The sequence below is a fragment of the Cicer arietinum genome, chromosome 5 (assembly GCF_000331145.2).
Source record: "Cicer arietinum cultivar CDC Frontier isolate Library 1 chromosome 5, Cicar.CDCFrontier_v2.0, whole genome shotgun sequence".
NCBI lineage: Eukaryota > Viridiplantae > Streptophyta > Magnoliopsida > Fabales > Fabaceae > Cicer > Cicer arietinum.
This window is the reverse complement of record NC_021164.2, coordinates 28,823,220-28,838,634: the sequence shown is the minus strand read 5'-3', so window position 1 is coordinate 28,838,634 and position 15,415 is coordinate 28,823,220. Positions and strand designations below refer to the sequence as shown.

Sequence of the window (15,415 nt, the reverse complement as noted above, 5' to 3'; positions counted from 1 at the left end):
CATAATAACCGCTCTAAAAACAAAGTGACTACGGCATAGCAACCGCTCTAAAAACAAAAGGACTACGACATAACAACCGCTCAAAAAACTGAAAGAACTACGACATAACAACCGCTCTAAAACCAAAGGGACTGCGGCATTATAACCGCTCTAAAAAATCGGAGGGACTGCGGCATAATAACCGCTCTAAAAAACCGAAGGGACTGCGGCATAATAACCGCTCTAAAACCGAAGGGACTGCGGCATAATAACCGCTCTAAAACCGAAGGGACGGAAAAAATGAGAGAAGTGGCTCGAAAATTAGGCGAGCAGAATATAAGAGGGAGAAAAGAGAAAGTTGGGAAAAACATCCAACTTTTGTGTACTTTTCACAATAGCTTGAAACTCATTATATAGTGATGGAAGCAAAGTCACATATGTTTTCTAAACAATATGGGACTTTAGTATGTATAGAATTGAAACAACACAAAATATGATAGATTATCAAAGTGAGATTTCAAAAAATATTCTTTCCAATGTGGGACTTGAATTTAAAAAAAAACAAGTTTCTTTCCACTTAAATTTACAAAAATTATTTTTTTCCAATGTGGGACTTCAACACATTTTTAAATTCACACTATAACATACTTATGTTCCAACAATACCTGCAAAAAGTAAATGAAATAAATAGTGGAGTAGTTTGGGGGTTGAACGCACCATCAGACAGAAAGCTCTTTTTTTATTTCATTTCATCACAATGAAAGGACATCATACACACACACACACACACACACACACATATATATATATATACATACATATATGTAGGACATGATTCTACAAATATGATAATAATAGCTACTATACATTAATTTTAGTAATTTCCACCATTCACTTCTCTTTTAATATTTTTGTCTATATATAAGTATGAGACTTGAGTGAGTGAGTGAAATTTCACTATACAACTATGAGAAGTGAGTGAGTGAAATTTATGATACATTTAAAGTTTTCTAAGTACAATATAGTTAATGCAGTTGAAAATTCAAAATGGGTCTTATAAAAAGATATAATTTGACTTGACGCATAGGGGCTTTGTTCATGTATCTCTGTTTTAGAAACCTATGTTTGGCGGTGTTAGATTGCTCAACTAGTTTGTGCTAAGAGTTGAAGGAGTGAAGAATTCAAAAAACTAGGGTTCAAACCCTAAAAGGTGAGCCAAGGAGGATTAATATAAATACTTATGAATGTATAGATCAATGGTTTTCTTTATTGAATGAGTCATTGAACTTTAACATATGGAACTATTACTTACTACTTAGAGGAATAATTTGGGCATAATGTGAAAGGTGGATTACTCACGCGTAGAATTACTAACAAATTAAGATTTGAATAATTTGAGAAGTTAAATGCAAATTACAAAATCAGAGAAGAAAATAGGTGACGAATTTTAGTGTGTGATAGAGTAAATATTTTCTCTATTTTTCATCTTCTCAATTTCTTCTTTTATTATAATCTTGTGTGTATATTTGCACACATTTTTAGAAACATGTGACATAAATTAAATATTTATTGACTTTATACACACACAAATTTAGTAATTATGTGTTCCATTTCTTTTGAAAACTAAATAGAATCTCAACTCTATTTAAATAGAATATAAATAGTTTTAAAGGAAGAGGAGATGTATTAGACAACACATTTTTTAATGGAGCTTCAAATTCAATTCATTTGAAATTTTCTTTCAAAAAAAGTTCATCTGAAATTTTGAATTACAAAATTCAACCATCATCACTGCGTTAGCTACCAAATGATGACAGTTTTTAACTTTTAAGATCATGCATGTGTTTGATTTATTCATTAACAACTATTGACAATGCATTTGACTTGTTGATGTGCACCAATGTACAAAAGGTTGATACTTAAAAAATGTAAAGTACAAGAAGGTAGTGAAGAAAGTGAAAGTGGGAGTCATAGAAAACTAATAGAATAAATGTTTGAAAGACACAACTCTTGTAACATACTGTTCTTTTAAAGATAAGGAACATAGATGCTAAATTGTCAATGAGAGGAAAAGTTCCCATTTTATTAGGCAAGAGAGACACAAGAAGGAATATTTGAAATATTATTCTTGAAACTTTGTTAACTTGTAAAAGTTATAAAAACACAATAGACAAATGTTAACAAGTGCCCAAGGATACCTGTTAAGGAATTATATATGACAATAGTCCATTAGAAATATATTGAAAGTTTATTCTCAACTCTTTTAGAAGTTTAAAGAGTATTTTATCTGATGTAAAATATTCATTTTTGATTTTTGAACAAGTGTCATTAAGACAATAATTGAGGGCACTTGTTAGCAAAAAGTTAGTTACTTTTTTTTAACTAATTAACCAAAAGTTCCTAAAAAAAACATTAATTTGACCAAAAATAATTATCTCACAATCCAACTCAATCTCCTATTAAAGAATAGAGATTCATTTCTATGCACTATAATGTAAAATTATTTTATACATATATCTAATCAAATTACACAATTTTGCCACTTTATTATGTTATTTTATGAAATATTTCGACAAAAATTTACATGTGATGATGTAATTGGATGCATATGTATAAAACGTTTACATAGATAAAGAATATGCATATCCACCACCCTTCTAATATAGAGTAGCTTATGGGTGCATATAAGGTACTAGTCATTGTAATCAAGCCTATATGATCGTTTATACAAACTATAGTTAGAATTTATAATTTGAGAAATTCACTAATTATTGACTCAGTCAAAAAAGAAAAAGCCCCTAAAATTTTGTGGTTTTAATGGGCTTATGGGCTAACTTTTTCAAAAAAAAAAATCGTTTTATTTTTTAAATTTTGACAATTTTTATTTTTTTTTTCGAGAAATAAATTTTTCAATTTTTTCCTTAAGATTTTTCGGTAAAAAAGTTTCAATTTTTTGAGAAAAAAATATTTCTGAAACTTTTTCAATATTTTTCAAAGAAAAATAATTTTTGAAAATTTTTCAAAAAAAAAATCTCAAAATTAACAAAATTTTGAGACTGAGTCCCTCTCTTAAACAAAAAAAAAAAATTAAATAATAGATCAGAATTTTACAAAAATTATTTTAATAAAAACCTAATATTAAGAACTTAGTAAGAAACTTTTTAAAGGGAATTATGGAGTTTATGACTTTATTGATGTCTCTAGTTATAGCTATAGTTATAGTTATAGTAGACCAACCATCGAAATTTTTTTATCAAAGCCTCTATGATCATTGTAATAGAGTCGTTGTAAAATCCAACTCTCCATGAAAAGACTTTCAAATTTTATTCTATCTTATTTTATACAAAAAAAAACTCACATTAATACTTATTATTTCTAACAAATTCAGATAATAAAACATGACTCTCACTAACTTATTAAAGGATATCACATTTACATCTTACTTGTAGTTTTGCCACTATTAGAGTTAGATATTGTTTAGTTTACGAAAAAAATATGGATGAAATAATGTAAAAAGAAAGAAAGTGAGAAGAAGAAAAAAAAAAAGTACAAAAAGTAATGATTGTAAGTTGATTTGGTATAAGAAAAAATAGAAAGAAAATGATAGAAAAGATAGAAACTTATTTGTGAAATGACAAAAATATCTTTAGATAAAAAAAAAGTATAAAGATACATTAAGTATCTTTTTATTATTTGTCCAAAAAACTATATTTTTATTTTTTTAAAGTTAAGTTAAATTATTTCAAAATTATCTGACTCGTATTTTTAATCTATATCTCTATCTTAATATTATAAAAATTATATTTAAGTTTATTTTTATTATTTGTCCTAAAAAAACATGTTTTTAATAATATAAGGAATTTTGGTAGAAAGTTTGGAAACAAGATAATATTAAAATGAAGATAAATTTTAAATTTAAATATGTTTTTATCTCTACGAGTATATCACTTTTTTATTTTAGTTTATGTAAGTATTTTTATTTTTTTTTATTTTTTTTTATTTAGTCTGTATAAAATCATAGGCAATCGATTTTGCTCCTTAAAAAATAGCTGATAAACTGTCATGACACGTGAGCTTATAAATACATATCAACACATCACATTTTATGATATATTAAAAATTAAAATATTTTATATTATTAAATAATAAATTTATTTATTAATAATTTAATAATTAATGTTATTTTATAAATAAAATATATATAAAAATTAAAAAAAGGATTTAAGGTTTTTTGAAAAAAAAAAATATTCTTTTAATATTGATTTGACATTACAGACCAAAGTCAATCGTCTCTTATTTTATAGGGACTAAATCTAAAATAAAAAACTTACAAAAACTAAAATCAAAATATGATATATTTGTAGGACTAAATATATATTTAAATTTAAATTATTTATTAATAGAATAAGAAAATTTATGAAAAATACAAAATAAATTATACTCTGGTCCAATTAAGTCACTACATTTGATGGAATCTGACGCAAACGTTACTCCTTAACCACATGTAATTACTTCAAGCCACAAAGTTTAGAAATAATCAATGGATTAGGTGGTTATCACATTGGGAACCAAAATCCGGCCCGCCCAATTAATTACATATTCAAGTTTTCCCATAGCCATGTACATAAATATTAGGTGTAAATATATTTTTAATATCTATAATATTAAAAAAAAAAAAAATTGAATCCTTTAACGTCAAGTGAACGTTATAAAAATATTAATTGATAAAGAAAATATAGACTAAATATTTAAATATATTTTTGATCCTATAAAAAACAAATTTTAATTTTAGTCCTTCAAAAGTATTTCTTTAGATTTCATCCCTGCAATATCTAAAAAAAATATTTTTGGTCTTTAACATCAAATTGACGATACTAAAACGTGAGCCGACAAATAGAAGAAAATATGGACCAATTGTAACACTCTAATAAAAATATTAATTTAAATGTTAGAATAATTTGTATACTTATTTTTATTTGTTATTTAAATATTTTTTTGATTAAATTTATTTAGAATAATTATTTTAATTTGTATTTCCATTGGAGTTTGTATATTTATTTTATTAAAAATAAATATACAAATTATTTTTGTTATTATATTATTTCAATTAAATATGTTTAGAATAATTATTTAAATTTGAATTTTCATTAGAGTTTGTGATGTGGACCAACCCTACATGAAGGCTAATGAGCTTCAAGAACTAAGAGCGGAAGGACCATTAACTAGAGGGAAGGCTAGGAAGCCAAAAGAACAATTAGAGAAACAAGTTATTAATTTTCTTAGTCTTAAGACCTATGGAAAAATTGATTCACATTATATTAATTTTGGTCATAGAAATATCTTAAGACTTAATTTTAATTTTTGGATGTAATACGTACCTTATAATTATGAATTATGTTGACTTGTGTGTGTGCCTAAATATTTGGTAGCTTAGGCTCTATGTCATTAGTTGTGTGTAGTCTAGGTACCATGTTATTTTGTGTTATGCTATATATGCCTTTTTATTGTAATACATAGGGAGACATTTTTGAAAGAAGAAAACACTTAGTGTGAGATTAGAGAAATGTTCTCTAGGGTTCTTCTTTGAACCAAATTTGGATCTTATCAAGAGCCTCCTACTCTTGTGGTAATTTTACCTTGATCATATCATTCCTTGTTGTGGAGTGTGGCGATTTCTACCATTTCATTCCTTCTCCATATTTTCTTCTTTGTGTTCTCCATTTTATTTGGTACTTTGTTTGAAAATATCACTTGGTTAGATCTTTCAAATCATATGGAAACACTCAAATCCATATCACGTGGTATCAGAGCCTTCCATTAAGTGATAATTTTTGTTTTTAATTTCTATTTTAGTGTTTTGTGTTCTTGAGATATTTGAAATTTTAGTTTCATTTTTGTTCCAAATCTTGTTCAATCTTGAGTTGTTGGTTATTGTTTATAAGTGTTATAATATGTGTGGGAATGTTTAGTTTTGTGATTATTTATTTTATTTGTGGTAAAATTTAAAAACTGAGCTGGAAAAAAAATGCAGAAAAAAAATTTTGGGTTTCAGTTGCATCATCTTCTTCACTTGCAATTGTTTGATCCCAAATTTCACTTGCAATTGTTTGATTCCAAATTTCACTTGCAAATTTGTTTTTGATGTTATTTCTTCCATACAAATCCGATTCTAGAAATTCAAAAGCCTAAGTTGATTAGGAAAATGAGAGGAATTCAAATAGACAGAGAAAAATCTAGAATTATAAGTTCTTCAAAAAAGTGATTCTGCACAAAAGCACTTTTGAAAAAAATACATTTTGAAAAAAATAATCCAGAATTGTTCTTAATGAAACATCAAACATCTTTTGCATTCTTCTTACCTCCTTTAGTATATTACCTCCCACATATTTTGATCACTTAGTCATTTAATTCTAATTTTTCTTATTTCTTTGATAATCTACTTGAGTGTGTCTTCATTTGCTTATATTTCTTGTTTGTCTTTTCAATTATTTGGTTTTGTATTCCAAGTTTCTCTTGTAATTTTTTTAGCCTCTTGAATGATAACTTTCATGTGTGTTTTGTCACATTTGTTTAGAGGTTTACCACAAACTTTATTGATATTTGTCTGGTTGCTTGAAGAACTTAAAGAGTTGAATTAGGGAGTGGAAAAAGGCTAGAGCGAAAATTATAAATAAAAAAAAAAAGCTATTATTGAGTGATATACATGAGTGATACATTTCTTGAGTGTAAACAGTTAGTGAGCGGTGAGGGCCTTATTTTTATTTTGTTCACTTGTTTTTTTTTTGTTGCCATTTGTCGATTATTGTGGTACTTGTTGTTTGTTGTTGTTGAAATCATGAGTGGAAGTGGACCAAACCCCTTTTCTCCTATAACCCCTTTTCCTATGATTCCCTCTCTCATCAGGTCTTCTCAAAATGAAGATGGGTTTGAAATCGAGGGAAGTAGAAGACAAAGAGAACATGTGAGGAACAATAGAGACTATTATGAGAAAGGGAATCATAGGAATAATGAGAGAAACCATAGAGATTTTCATGGAAATAAGAGGAGGAACCAAAGACATGATGATACATATGTCGGTGGCAAAATTAAGTTCCCTTCATTTCATGGAAAAAATGATCCGAAAGCATATCTTGATTGGGAGCTTAAGATAGATCAATTGTTTGAAGCTCATGATATTAGAGAAGATATGAGAGTTAAGTTGGCTACCTTAGAGTTTAAAGATCATGCTTTACTTTGGCGGGACCAAAATGTCAAGGAAAAGATGAGATGTGGTGCTAGGCAACTAGATGATTGGGATGAATTAAAAGCACTTTTGAGGAAGAGGTATGTACCATTGCATTATCAAAGGGAGCTACATCAAAAACTACAAAGGTTGAAACAAGGCTCCAAGAGTGTGGAGGATTATTATAAGGACTTTGAGACTTTGATAATTCACTCCAATATTAGAGAGGATGACGATGCCATAATAGATAGGTTCTTGGATGGCCTAAGCTATGAGATTAAAGATGTGGTTGAGTTGCCACACTTTATGGATATTGAGGAGCTTGTTCATAAGTCGTCTACCATTGAACAAAAATTGAAGAGAAAAAGTACTTATAAAAAGTATTCCTCAAACAAAGACACATCACATTGGAACAAACATAAAAGAGAGGGTGATTCTCCATTAGCTTCAGCCAAAGAAGGTAAGTCTTCTAAACCTAAAGCTCATCTTCCTAGTTCTTCTTCTCATTCTTAAATTAAATGTTTTAAATGCTTAGGAAGAGGTCACATAGCATCTAATTGTCCAAATAAAAAGTCTATGGTTGCAAAGGCCAAAGAGGCATATGAAACTGATTCTTACTTTTACTCTTACTCTTCACAATCATCCCCAAGTGAACTAGGGAGCGACTATGAATTGGCTCCCGTTGAAGGAGATCTTCTCATGGTTAGAAGACTCTTAGGAGTCCAAATTAAGGATGATGATTCTCAAAAAGAAAATATTTTTCATACTAGATGTCTTGTTGATGGAAAAGTTTGCTCTTTGATAGTTGATAGTGGTCGTTGTACCAATGTGGCTAGCACTAGGTTAGTCACAAAACTTGGCTTGAAAACCATTAAACATCTGAGGCCATATAAGCTTCAATGGCTAAATGACGATGTTGATATTTTGGTGGATAAACAAGTTTTGGTAAATTTTAGCATTGACAAATATCATGATGAAATTTTGTGTGACATTGCGCCTATGGAGGTCAGCCATATTTTGTTAAGGCGACCATGGAAATTTGATAAAAAAAAGTTTATCATGATGGTCACACTAACATCTACTCTTTTGTGCATAAAAAGCATAAAGTGTTTCTTTTACCTCTTAGTTCCAAGGATGTTTATCTTGATCAAACTCAATGGAATCTAAAGAGGGACAAAGAGATCAAAGAACAAAAAGGAAAATATATTATGAATGCTCATGACTCGAGTAACCAAAATTATTTACCTAGGGTCGAAAACTTACTTGCTAGAAAGCATGTGGTTAGGAAAGCTTTGTTGACTAGACAATCGATATATTTTCTATATTGCAATGATTTATGTTTGTCTACGTCACATGATGATATTCCTCTTTCATTGAATTGTCTTTTAAAAGAGTTTGATGATGTGTTCCCTAAAGAACTTCCTCATGGCCTACCTCCTCTTAGAGGCATAAATCACCACATTGATTTGATTCTTAGCGCTTTTTTGCCTAATAGGCCTCCTTATAGAAGTAATCTGAAACAAACTAAAGAAATTGAAAGACAAGTCCACAAACTTTTGGAAAATGGTTGGGTTCAAGAGAGCCTTAGTCCTTGTGCCATGTCGTTAATCTTTGTACCAAAGAAAGATGGCACATGGCGCATGTGCACCGATTGTCGTGCTATTAATAACATTACCACAAATATAGACATCTTATACCTAGGCTTGATGATATGTTAGATGAATTGCATGGTGCATGTGTATTTTCCAAAATTGACTTAAAAAGTGGTTCATCGAATTCGGATTAGAGAGGGCGATGAATGAAAAACGACTTTTAAAACCAAGTTTGGCCTTTATGAATGGTTAGTTATGCCATTTGGCCTAACTAATGCCCCTAGTACTTTCATGAGATTGATGAACCATGTTTAAGACACTTCATTGGAAAATATGTGGTTGTTTACTTTGATGATATTCTTGTGTATAGCTTGAACATGCATGATCATATTGAGCATCTCAAGAGTGTTTTACAAGTCCTAAGAGAAGAGAAGTTGTTTGCTAACCTAGAAAAATGGACTTTTTGCCAAAGTGAGGTTACTTTCTTAGGATTTGTAGTAAGTGCACAAGGTGTTAAAGTAGATGAAGAAAAGATTAAGGCTATAAGGGATTGGCCAACACCTACATGCATGAGTGAGGTTAGGAGTTTTTCATGGTCTTGCTAGCTTCTATAAGCGTTTTGTGACTAATTTTAGTACTTTGGCCGCTCCTTTGAATGAGATTGTTAAGAAAAATGTTGCATTTAAGTGGGGACAAGATCAAGAAGATGCATTTACTATTTTAAAGGAAAAATTGATGCATACACCTATCTTGGTCTTGCCTAACTTTGCAAAAACTTTTGAAATTGAATGTGATGCACCTAATATTGGAATAGGGGCTGTTTTGGTACAAGAAGGTCATCTAATTGCATATTTTAGTGAGAAATTGAGTGGAGTACACTTGAACAATTCCACTTATGATAAGGAACTATACGCTTTAGTTAGAGCATTGCATACTTGGCAACATTATTTGTTTCCTAAAGAATTTGTGATACATAGTGATCATGAATCCTTAAAGTATCTAAAAGGGAAATGTAAGATAAATAAAAGACACGCAAAGTGGGTTGACTTCTTAGAACAATTTCCATATGTCATCAAACACAAGAAAGGGAAAGTTAATGTGGTAGCCAATGCACTTTCAAGATTGTACTCGCTAATTTCTACTCTTCAAACTAGGCTTCTTGGCTTTGATAATATTAGTAATTTGTATGCCTTAGATATTGATTTTGCTTCTCTTTTTCGTGATTGTGAACTTATGGCACATGACTCTTATTATAGACATGATGGTTATTTTTTCAAGGGCACTAGACTATGCATTCCTAAGTGTTCATTGAGAGAATTGCTCGTGAGAGAGGTGCATGAGGACGGTTTAATGGGTCATTTCGGGGAGCATAAGACTCTTGACATGTTGCATGAACATTTTTGGCCTAAAATGAAGCATGATGTATATTTAATTTGTTCTAGGTGCATAGTTTGTAAGAAGGCTAAAACTAAAAAGCATGTCTTATGGTTTGTATACCCCTCTTCCTATTCCTTCATCTCCTTGGGTTGATTTGTCCATGGATTTTGTGTTAGGGCTACCCATGAACAAAAGTGGTCGTGATAGCATTTTTGTTGTTGTAGATCGTTTTTCTAAGATGGCACATTTCATTCCTTGTCATAAAGTTGATGATGCAAGTCATATTGCAAACTTGTTTTTCAAAGAGGTTGTAAAATGGCATGGTATACCTAAATCCATTGTTTCTAATAGGAATACTAAATTCTTGATTCACTTTTGGAAAACATGGTGGGCTAAACTAGGTACCAAGTTGTTATTTTCCACTACTTGTCATCTTCAAACGGATGGACAAACCGAAGTGGTCAATAGAACTCTTGGCACCATGCTTAGAACATTTTTGCATGTAAATCCAAAGACTTGGGAAGAGTGTTTACCATTTATTGAATTTGCATATAATAGAGTTCCACATAGGACCACATCATTTTCTCCATTTGAGGTGGCATATGGTTTTAATCCACTAACTCCACTTGATTTGCTTCCTTTACCTCTTAGTGATGATGCTTTGCATAGGGATGCCGAAGAAAGAGTCAAGTATGTCAAGGACCTACATGCTAAAGTAAAGACCAATGTTGAGACGAAAATGGAACACTATACATAGAATGCCAACAAGACTCGAAAGAGAATGATCTTTGAACCCGGTGATTGGGTTTGGGTTCACTTAAGGAAATCCAAGCTTCAAACAAGGGGTGATGGCCCCTTCAAGGTGTTGGAGCGAATACATGATAATGCATACAAGATAGCCCTTCTCGATGAGTATCAAGTTAGTGCTACATTTAATGTTAGTGACTTGTCTCCTTGTGATGTAGGTGAAACAACTGATGAGGAGTTAAATTTGAGGACAAATTCTCTTCAAGAGGGAAGGAATGATGTGGACCAACCCTACATGAAGGCTAATGAGCTTCAAGAACTAGGATCGAAAGGACCATTGACTAGAGGGAAGGCTAGGAAGCTAAAAGAACAATTAGAGAAACAAGTTGTTAATTTTCTTAGTCTTAAGACCTATGAAAAGATTGATCCACATTATATTAATCTTTTGGTCATATAAATATCTTAAGACTTAATTTTAAATTTGGGATGTAATAATCATACCTTATAATTAGGAATTATGTTGACTTGTGTGTGTGCCTAAATATTTGGTAGCTTAGGCATAATGTCATTAGTTGTGTGTAGCCTAGGTACCATGTTATTTTGTGTTATGCTATATATGCCTTTTTATTGTAATACATAGGGAGACTTTTCTGAAAGAAGAAAACACTTAGTGTGAGATTAGAGAAATGTTCTCTAGGGTTTTTCTTTGAACCAAATTTGGATCTTATCAAGAGTCTCATACTATTGTGGTGATTCTACCTTGATCTTATCATTCTTTGTTGTGGAGTGTGGCGATTTCTACCATTTTATTCCTTCTCCATATTTTCTTCTTTGTGTTCTCCATTTTATTTGGTACTTTGTTTGAAAATATCACTTGGTTAGATCTTTCAAATCATATGGAAACACTCAAATCCATATCAGTTTGTATACTTATTTTATTAGAAATAAGTATACAAATTATTTTTATTTGTAATTTAAATATTGTTTCGGTTAAATTTGTTTAGAATAATTATTTAAATTTGTATTCCATTTGAATTTGTATACTTATTTTATTAGAAATAAGTATACAAATTATTTTTATTTGTTATTTAAATATTATTTCAGTTAAATTTGTTTAGAATAAATTATTTAAATTTGTATACTTATTTCTAATAAAATAAGTATTCTAAACAAATTTAAATAATTATTCTTATTTATTCAACTGAAATAATATTTAAATAATATTCTCATTAGAGTGCTACATTTGGTCCATGTTTTCATCTATTTGTCTGTTCACGTTTTTGTAACGTTTATTTTAACGTTAAGGACCAAAAATAAAGTTTTTGTATATTGCAAGGGTAAAATCCAAACAAATGTTTTTCAGGGACGAAAACTGAAAACATATATATTTACAGGGACCAAAAATATATTTAAACGTTTGGTCTATATTTTCCTTTGTTAATTAACGTTTTTGTAATGTTCACTTGACGTTAAGGACCAAAAATAAATTTTTCTAATATTACAGGGATGAAATCCAAATAAATTTTTTTTGTAGGGATTAAAACTAAAAACTGTTACATTTATACGGACCAAAAACATATTTAAACCTAAATAGTATTATTGTTCGAGTCTACATGAGCAAGGTTGTCAAATTCGAATTTTTTAGAAAATTCGTTTTGTCTATGTGAATTTGATACATAAATTCGTCGAATTTATCTCATATTAAAATTAATATACAAAGGACATATATACTTTTATAATACCAAAAATTCATTAAAAATTCAAACTTTCAACTTAATTATAAAGTAAAAATATAAAAAATCACCATAAAATTTTGTACTCATATACTAGTACCAAATTAAACTAAGTAAATTATACCACTATTCAAGACTCGTCACTCGTTCACGACTTGCCGACTATTCACAGTGATCGATGGTGAAGATGAAGTTACACACAAGTTCAAAACAAGAAGAAGAGAATGGTTTGATCGAGTTTCAAAAGAGTAAATATTAGTATGAAATGTGTTGGAGAGAGTGGAAAAAAGATGAGTTCTATAATTGGGTTTAAAAATATTGGGCATCTTTTAAAATTAGGGTAAAAATAGTGTATTTGTCAAATTTATTGTAAATTCACGAATTCATCTGTATTAATTCAATCTTTAGAATGAATTTACCAATTTTCAAATCTACTAGTGAGTTAATGCCTTGTATGTGAACCTATTTAATTACATATTCAAGTTTGCTAATTGAAACGCTAAAAGTGTGTGTGGTTTCAAGGTTCAATTCACAATCACTCAATATCATAACAATTATCATAGGATACTATTTACCATGCCGCTAAACAAGTATCATTCTGCAATCAGTTTGACAACACTGAAAGGTAAACATTGTCGTTAACACACTGTCATATGTAATGTCACTAACAATCAAAATTTTCTCCATAAGTGATATATTTTGCTTTATAATAATTTTACTCTCGTGTTAATGTTTCTAAGTAACTATTTTGAATCTAATATATTTGATATCTGTCATTTTACAGTTTCTTCTCAATTTATTGAATAATAAAAAGAGATCAAGGTGAAGCTTTTAAGGTTCTGAACCTATGAGATGAAATTCAATGCATCTAATGTATGTACTATACTGTAAATTGTTTGTCTAATTTTGTTCATTTTATTTTAATTTTTCTCTATAACATTACTTTTATTCTAACTATTTATTTCATTGACTTATAAACAAAAGCACTATTGCCTGAGTTATTTGTAAGAGATTTTGGCGTTACCATTGAAAGATATTGTGTTTTAATAGATTGAAATTGTATCGAGTTTGAGGTTGAAGTTGAAGAAAGGGATAATAATATTTTATTAAACTATATAAAATGGACTAAATATCACTTGTAGTCTTTTAATTTAATTTTAGTTAACATTTTAGTTCTTTATCTTTTTTTTTTTCCAATTTGATCATTTATTTTAATTTTAAGTGACAATTTTGATCTTTTATGTTTTAAAATGTTATCATTTTTTTTACAAAAAATCATCAAAATTTTCAAACAAAACTCATAAATTTAATTATATTCTTTAGGCTAAATTACATATGCAGTCCCTTAACTTAATTTTAGGTAACGTTTTAGTCCTTTATCTTTTTTTTCCTGAGTTGGTCCTTTATTTTAATTTTAAGTAACAATTTGGTATTTTATGTTTTAAAATGTCAACAATGTTTCCTTTTTTTTACAAAAATTCAAAAAAAATCATCAAATTTTTCAAACAAAACCCATAAAATTCGTTATCATCTTCAATAAAATGCAAATTTAATCAAATTCATAGCTTAAATCTTGAAATAAACTCATATTTTCATTTTTTATTTGATGTTGTTGGAGATGAAAATATGAGTTTATTTGAATATTTGAGTTATGGATTTGATGAAATTTGCATTATATTGAAGATGATTATTAATTTTATGGGTTTTGGTTGAAAATTTTGATGATTTTTTTGAAACTTTGTAAAAAAAAAGGATAACATTATTGATATTTTAAAACATAAAATATCAAATTGTCACTTAAAATTAAAATGAAGGACCAACTCGGGGAAAAAAAGATAAAGGACTAAAACGTTAACTGAAATTAAGTTAAGGGACCACATATGTAATTTAGCCTATTCTTTAATATAAAATAAACTTCATCAAATTTTTAGCTCAAATCTTCAAATAAACGATCATATTTGTCATTCTTTATTTGATGTTGTTATGAATTTATTTAAATAAACGATCATATATGAGTTTATTTAAAGATGTAAGTTATGAATTTGATGAAATTGCATTATATTGAGGATGATAATTAATATTATTGGTTTTGTTTGAAATTTTTGATGAATTTTTTGAATATTTGCAAAAAATAAGGATAACATTGTTGACATTTTAAAACATAAAATATCAAATTGTCACTTAAAATTAAAATAAAGGACCAAATTAAAAATAAATAAAAAAAATAAAGAACTAAAACGTTAACTGAAATTAAGTTAAAGGACTACGGGTGGTATTTAGCCTATAACATAATATTTATTCAAAAATGATATCAGACAAAATGGCAAAAACAATTGTGTTTCCATAGATACGCCACATATCCCTTAGCAGTATGTACAATCAAAGTATTCTAATGGTTTAGCTATTCAAAAATACTACTATTCAATATTATATAATGTAAAATACTTTAAAGATATAATAATATGTATTATGTAGGAAATTCCAAAATATTCATTTTGCCAAAATGATTTACATGACACAAGGAATATACGTAAAATTCAATAAGGCACATAGGTTAGAACACTATTTCATGATCCATATAACTCGAAGAAAAAAATAATTAAGAGCCCACTTAGTAGTTACATTAAAATTGACTTTATTACCACATATATCTCGGTTGTCACAAACACCTTTTGATTTAAGAGTTCTATTCAAGTTTCAAAATAGGAAAGCTTTCATTTGTAACGACTATTAATAAAAGTCAAGGAAAATCTTTGAAGCATGTA

The 15,415-nt window shown here is 28.8% G+C and overlaps 1 pseudogene; it reads left to right on the top strand.

Annotated features, from left to right (window-relative positions):
* Positions 1-6,814: 6,814 nt before the first annotated feature.
* LOC140920408 (uncharacterized) lies at positions 6,815-11,374 on the top strand (annotated as a pseudogene).
* The last annotated feature ends 4,041 nt before the right edge of the window (positions 11,375-15,415 follow it).